We start from the raw sequence: 7,605 nt of genomic DNA on the forward strand, positions 1-7,605 counted from the left end.
GTAGTTAGCCTTCCCTTTAGATTTATAGAGTAGCACGTTATAACTTCATTTAAATAAGAAAGAGATAGAAGTATAAAGCTGTTCAGAAACCCTTGAAAGGGCATAGTTTATGAGAGAGTGGGTCTGTAATTTACGAGCTGTGAGACTTTGAGCAGGTTATAATATCTCTATGCCTGTGTTTTTTCATCTGTAAAATATAAATAATAATATACTTACCCTACAGGGTACATAGTAACAATAGGTCGTAAATACTGATCCTGGCCCTGTTCTAAATTTGCTGTTTGTGTTAACATTTAATCCTCACACTGCTTTGAGTAAAGTGCCTGCTTTGAAGATAAGAAAATTAAGAGACAGGGAAGTTATATACTTTCCCACTGTAACCTGAGTTACTAGTAGAGTACTAACAAGAGTTAAGCTTATTCTCTATGAGGCTTTTTACTGTGGATATTTAAAAACTGTAGCTATGAACAATAGAGAACAGGCTCTTGGATGCTTAATTCTTCTTAGTCGCTGGAGTTCCTGCTCTTTTCATCCTTTTGTTTCCTCTCATACCTACCATTACAAAATTTCTCCACTGTTAAAATAACTTTACAAATATATAACAAATGCAAGAGGAAGTCGGGGGGTAGAATGATCCATGTGGCAGTGGATTAGAGTTAGAGACGTTGGTATGAACTAATATTTAGTTTAATAAATGCAGATGTTTACATATAGATTTCTTTATAGATATCTGTGCGTGCATGGGTTAATATACATACACATCTCCTTGCTCTGTCAGCTGAGAGCACGGAAAAGCAATGACACCCCAATAAGCACACCTATCACTCAGGTCTTGGTTTTTAATATCTTCCTCCAATAAAAGGAAACAAAGCTCCTCGGAGAAATTGATGCTTCTAGGACTGGGGCAGGAAACAGACAGATGAGCCTGGAACATTGTGTAGTATCAGAAAGAAGGAAGTGCAAACAAACAAACAAAATGGCCACACGATGATGGGGCTATGTCAAAGGGACTCAGGAGCCAACTGAACCAGACCCCAATGGCCAAAGCTGGGACAATTTGAGCTACATAATAAATAGAGTACTATTGGCTTATATCCCAAAGTATAAAATAAATATCCATGAGTACATACGGATAAATGTAATTGATTGAATAAATAAATGGGAAAGAATAGACAATTCTCCCATGCAGAAGAATAATATGAATAATTTATGTAGCCACTCCGCCCTCAAGCTGGTGGAGCCTAACTCCCCACTTCCTAAGTGCGGGCTGTGCATAGTGACTTTCCTCCAAAGAGCACAGCATGGAAATGGAGGGAAAAAAGAGTAACTTTACAGTGAAGACCTTGACATATGGTATGTCGATCAGGTGATCAAAGTTAACATTAGTCATAAGTCATTTTGATAATAGGTACCCATAATGTGATGTAATGAGAATGACACTTGTAATGAGAATGACACTTGGCCTCTGTGGTCTTCCTCCCCCCAAACCCATAACCCCATTTCAACCATGAGAAAAACATCAGACAAATCCCAGTTGAGAGACATCCTACAAAATACCTGACCTGTACTTCTCAAAACTGTCAAGGTCATCACAAATGAGGGAAGTCTGAGAAACTGTCACTACCAAGTAGAGCATAAGGTGGCATGATGACTAAACATAATGCGGGGTCCTAGATGGGATCCTGGAACAGAAAAATGACATTAAACAAAAGCTAAGGAAATCTGAATAAATTATGAACTTTAGTTAACAATAATGAATTAATATCAATCACTACTTATGACAAATGGACCCTACTAGTGTAAGACACTAATAGGAGAAACTGATTGTGGGGTACTCTATGGATTACCATTGCAATGATTCTGTAAATCTAAAACTCTTGAAAAATAACAAGGTTGTTTAAAAAAAGTAAATGAGTCTATCATTGCTTACAATATCCAAAATTAGGGAACTACAGAATCAGATATTAGACTTGGTAATAAGCTTTGAGATCAAAGGAGAGGACAAAACGCCTAAAAATAACCAAAATACATTCCTGCTATTATTTTTGCAGTCTATTCAAAATATCATCATAATAGTAATCTGATATAGGCTCAATCCTGTCACCCTCTGGGCAAAATGTCCAAGTCTTGGATAAAAATATATGTGACAGGATGTAGAAGAAGATCCAGAGAATTGTGTGTTTCAATATAACATATATCATCTAATTACAACCACAAAGTAAGTCTTTCATCTAGCAATTCTCAAGCTGTGGTAGGGAGACCCCAATACCTTTTTAGGGATTCTCCAAAGTTGAAACTATTTTCATAATAACACTAAGATGATATTCACCCTTTTCACTCTTATTCTCTCACAAGTGTATGATTCAGTTTTCCAGAGATTACAGAATGTGTAATATTACAAAAGATTAATGTAGAAGCAGATATGAGAATCCAACTGCTTTCTATTAAGCCAGAAATTAAACAGATTGCAAACATGTAAAACAATACCACCCTTATTATTTTCTTTTGTTTTGGATAGTATAGCTATTTTTCATAAAACATGTCGTTTATGTTAACATGTAACTGTTGTTATTGTTAAGGTGTGATTATTATTTAAAATAAACTAAGAAATATTTTTAAAATTCCTCTTTTAATTTCTAATATGGTAAATATTGATAGATACAACCTACACAAGCAAAAATTCTTTGAGGTCCTTAGTAATTTTTGAGTGTAGAAAGTTTGAGAACTACTGTACTAATCATAGTGGCCAGTTTGCTCTTTCAGCTTGGAGACAATTGTCATTCTGTGGTCACCTTGTATCTTAACGCCTCCAGTGTTTTGAGAATTCCTCACCTTTGGAGTCTATGGGAGTGAATATGCCAAATATTCATGTTCCCAGCCTTATGCCTTGCAGCTAGGGCAGGAGCAGTTACCTTAGGTCCTATCAACCACCTGAACGCACTTGAGCCTTAGAACACGGAGAAAGTGAGACTGGGGCCAGGAACAGGTTTATGACAGAAGCAGAAGTGGCAAGGAGATCAGGTCCTATAAGCAGTAGTTCTAATGGCACCTTGTTTGTCCACTGTTAGTTGTGTCGACAGCACAAATTGCAGTGTACAATCCTGTATTTGGGCAGCAGTGGTATCTTCACCTGAACAATCCACATATGTGAATCTGGATATTATTCACGGTTATCTTGTCCTGACCCTGGATTTCCAGCCCGGATCTCTGTTCTTTGAGCTGCACAATATCCTTTAAATAACGTTTCTTTTCAGGTTTAAACATCCAGAGATGCTTAATTGCTTGCAATTAACAACTCTGACTATCCTACCAAAAATCGATTTCTTAGTTAACTTCTGTAGTTACATATCTTGACCTCTTTTAACATCAGTCTTTCTGAAATCCCACAAATCATCCAAGGTTAATTAAAGGAAAGAAAAAGCAAAATAAACTTACCCTTTGCTTTATCTACTATAGAAAACAAGCAACTACATAAATAAATTTAAATGTTTAACATTTTGAAAGGTGAAATAAATGTTGGCCTTCTCTGGCTCTAAACTTTTACCTACATTTTGGAATTGTGATCCAACTTGCAACCAGCAGAGTGTAAGATTTTCATGTGTTACTTCCCAGTTATGCAATTTCTATAAAGCAGTCAAGAGGATCTGAAGAGAATGACTTATGATGCCATGCCATGTGCTTAGCTCATTATGTCATTTCAAGGCCCTCCAGCCATTCTGAGCCAATCAAAACAGAAATGTTCTAACACATTTGAGAGTATCTTGTTTTATAGAGTGCTTAAGATGGGCAAAAAAAGCACACTAGATTTCAAATGTACCAAATTATCCAGAAAGGATTTTGGAACTGGTTCCTATTAGGTTACTTTTCATTATTATTTAATGTGATATATAAAATATAATGTTTTTCTGTTTGAGCTCCTAGGGCCTGGAATGGTTCCGCCTTTTATAATTTTGCAAGCAAATCTTAAAATATTTTTATTCTGCTCACTTTCTTGCTAGATTTCAAAAGTGAAAAGTATGAGGCCAAGTTAGGCCCTCCAGCTCTTCCCAGTTTTATGCTAACTCAGATTATGAGGGGCTTAAATTAATTTTGACTAGAAAAAAACATCTTCTTCTACAATTGAAATACTACCTCAGATTAAGGATCCTTTGAAGTAGTGTCTCAAAATAATTTAGGGAAAACATACGAGGGAAGTAACCCATTGCTTTTTCCCTCTTATGCTTTTGATTGTCCAGGTTTGAGTGTAGGGGTTCTTGGATCTGGATAGTTCCACATTTAACTTCTCAGAGGAAAGGTCTGTTTACAGGAGAAGTCAACAGAAAAGCATACAACAGCACACCCCACCTTGAGAACAGGTGGAGGAATTGAAAAACAGGCACACATTATAACCAATAATAACCTATTCTTGCAAGCCTAATTTAGGGGTGCATCTTTTAAAATATGAGGTTTTTGAGCACTTTGCAGATGATTATCTTGGTGTATTGGAGAGAAGCTGCATAGACATGAACTCATTTGTCTTCATTTTTTCCTGTCTCTCACCCAGGGCATCTTTTTCTCCACTTGCTAAGAACAGGAAATGGCAGAAAATAAAGATTTGATCAGTTCCTATTACCTCAATGAGACTTGCTCAGTTTAATTTAGGCCAACAGCACCTTTATATTTGCCCAAATAAATTACACAATGTATCAGAATAGACTAGTTTTGTACAGTTTTTAACTCTCTTTTAATCTTCCAAGCCTTGAGTTCTTCTCACTATTAAAAGCCTATCTCGAGAAGGCTGCTGTTTCAAAGTAAAAATAGGCAGTACCTTTGAGACAATTTCCATTACTTGGTGACCTAGAAAAATCCCCTTCTAGCAGCTCCGTCCTGAGCAGGTGTAAGAAGCTTCTTGGCCAGCCATGCGTGTGAATGTGGCACAGGATAGGCTAATATTAATAGCACCTGAAATCCGGACAGCATCTTAGAGTGAATATAGAGCTTTCACATGCAACATTCTGTCTGAGCCTCAACAGTCCTGTGTTTACCGTAAGCAAGGCTAGAAATGTCCCATGTTACAAATGAGAAACTAGACTCTGAGAGTGACTTTCCCAGCTGAGGTGAGGGCTCAGTCTAGAACTGCAGACTGTAGACCATCTGGGCCACCGCTAAGAGAGAGGACTATCCAGAGAGCAAAATCATCTGACCGTTTTTCGCTCCTCTCCCATCCCCACCCTTTTCTGAAACATTATAGGAAGCCCTACGATTGAGCAACCATGGACATTGGGGAAGAAAGGAGGACCCAAAGGCCGGATGGCAAGGCAGGCTGAGCCCCTGGGTAGCTTACCTGTGGCCACGTCCTGCACCAGGAGCCCTGTTATCACCCCAAAACTTAGCATTCACTTCTCCCCAACCTGCCGGGCCATGCTCATTTCCTGGATTGCTTGAGGCCATTTTGGGTGAGAATTAGGAAAATCAGGAATGATTTACCACCTGAAGTAATAAGATTTAGCACAGAACTAAGAATTCCAAATCAATAGCCAGGTTTGACAAAGAAATTTAAGAGAAAGGAATGTACCTGCTTTTAGAAGTTGACATTTCTGTAGTGAGACTACATAAATACAAAGGATTTAAGTTTTGTAGCGAAATGACAGGAATGTGCTAAATAAAGCATGGCAATATGTTTTCGTGCAAGATGCTCTGCATATGTCATTTCATTTAACTCTCTTACAACCTGCCCTGAGGTCGCCATTATTATTCTTGTTTCTCACATGAGGAAACTCAGGCTCAGAGAAGTTGAGTGACCTGCTTGAAGTCATACAGCTAGAAGTGGAGACAAAATTTGAACTCAGACGACAAATCCCATGTCTTTCTCAGTATACCGCACTACATCCTAAGTAGTAGGTTACTTGTTCTCATTTTTTTATTTCCCTTTGTGTCCCATCTCCGTAACTCATTATACAAATGAGTTTTTAAAATATTTTAATTTCATTTTTCCTTCTTTGTTTATTAGCTGGAATAACTTTTATAAAGAGACATTTACAATCATCCATTCTTTGGTTGCCTGGAGGTACAACAGAGTTCATTAGAAAAAGTCAGAATAAATAATTCTATTGTATAACAGCTTACAAAATAATAAGTTTGTATTTACTAGAGCGAAAAGCTACTTACCTCGCAGTCCAACTTCTAAGGAACAGGAAGTATGCAAAAAACTCTTCTGAGAAGCAGAATAGATGTTACAACAAGCGTTCATATGTGAGAAGGCTGTCTTTGGTGGTGATTATGTCTTTTACGTATACTCTGTAATTATTTGGGATGTTATAAGACTTCAATGATAGGATGCTGCAGGAGCTTTCCCTCTGACCTTTCCATGACTGGCTGCTCTTCCACCTCAAGTTCTCACCTGTCCATCGCTGCACGCTGTTCTTTTAGCACTTTTTGTCATAATTAATAATTATGGATTTATTTCTTACTACCTGTTTTCCCCATTAGATTGTAAACTCTCCACAGACAGGAATCATGCCTGCTTTATTCAGCAGGGTTTCTCCAGCACCTATCGTGATGCCTGACACATAGTAGCAATTCAATAAATGTTGATTGGATGAATGGATGGATGGATGATGGATGGATGAATGGACAGACAAGTGAATCATTCCCAGAAGAGTTTCCAAAGATCGGAGGAATAGGTGAGTTGGTAATCTGATCCAGGGAAGGCTGGATAACTTTGGGGGCTAGGGTGGGTCAGTCTTCCTTTCCCTATAAATAGGCCTGAGAGCTGGTGTCTTCCTAAGGACAATATACAGGAACTCTGAGGCCAGTCCACCAGGACAGAGGGGAAAGGGAAATCAATATACTAAGCATTACCAAGTGCAAAGCAATGTGCTAGAAACACATTATCTCATTTAGCATAAAAGCACTGTATGAAAAAAGAATTATTTCTATTTTACAAAAGAAAAAGGTGAGACTCAGACTGGTGAGGTTGCCCAAGGTCATGCAACAAATAAGTGGCAGAGACAGAATATGGAGCTAGATTGGCATACGTCAAAGATGATACTTTTTCTTTTAAGCAAATTCACTTTCTTTAAAACGTTTCTTAGAGATACAGATGTAGAGAACAAATGTATGGACACCAAGGGGGGAAAGTGGCGGGGGGGTGTTGGTGGTATGATGAATTGGGAGATTGGGATTGACGTGTATACACTAATATGTATAAAATAGATAACTAATAAGAACCTGCTGTATAAAAAATAAATAAAATAACATTCAAAAATTCAAAAAAAAGTTTCTTTTTTTATTGGCCTATAACTTACATACAAGAATTGATCCTATTTTAAGTGTACAGCTGGATAAAATCTAAATATGTATACATCCTGAAACCACCATCCAGATAAAGAAACAGGACATTATTAGCCCACCAGAGGTTCTTTGCACTTCGTCTCTGTCAATATTCCCAATGCTACCACTATTTTTTTTTTGGCCAAAGTATATATATATATATATATATATTTAACGTTTTTATTGGAGTATAATTGCTTTACAATGGTGTGTTAGTTTCTGCTTTATAACAAACTGAATCAGTTATACATATACATATATCCCCATATCTCTTCCCTCTTGCGTCTCCCTCCC

The sequence above is a fragment of the Physeter macrocephalus genome, chromosome 2, assembly GCF_002837175.3.
Source record: "Physeter macrocephalus isolate SW-GA chromosome 2, ASM283717v5, whole genome shotgun sequence".
Classification (NCBI taxonomy): Eukaryota; Metazoa; Chordata; class Mammalia; order Artiodactyla; family Physeteridae; genus Physeter; species Physeter macrocephalus.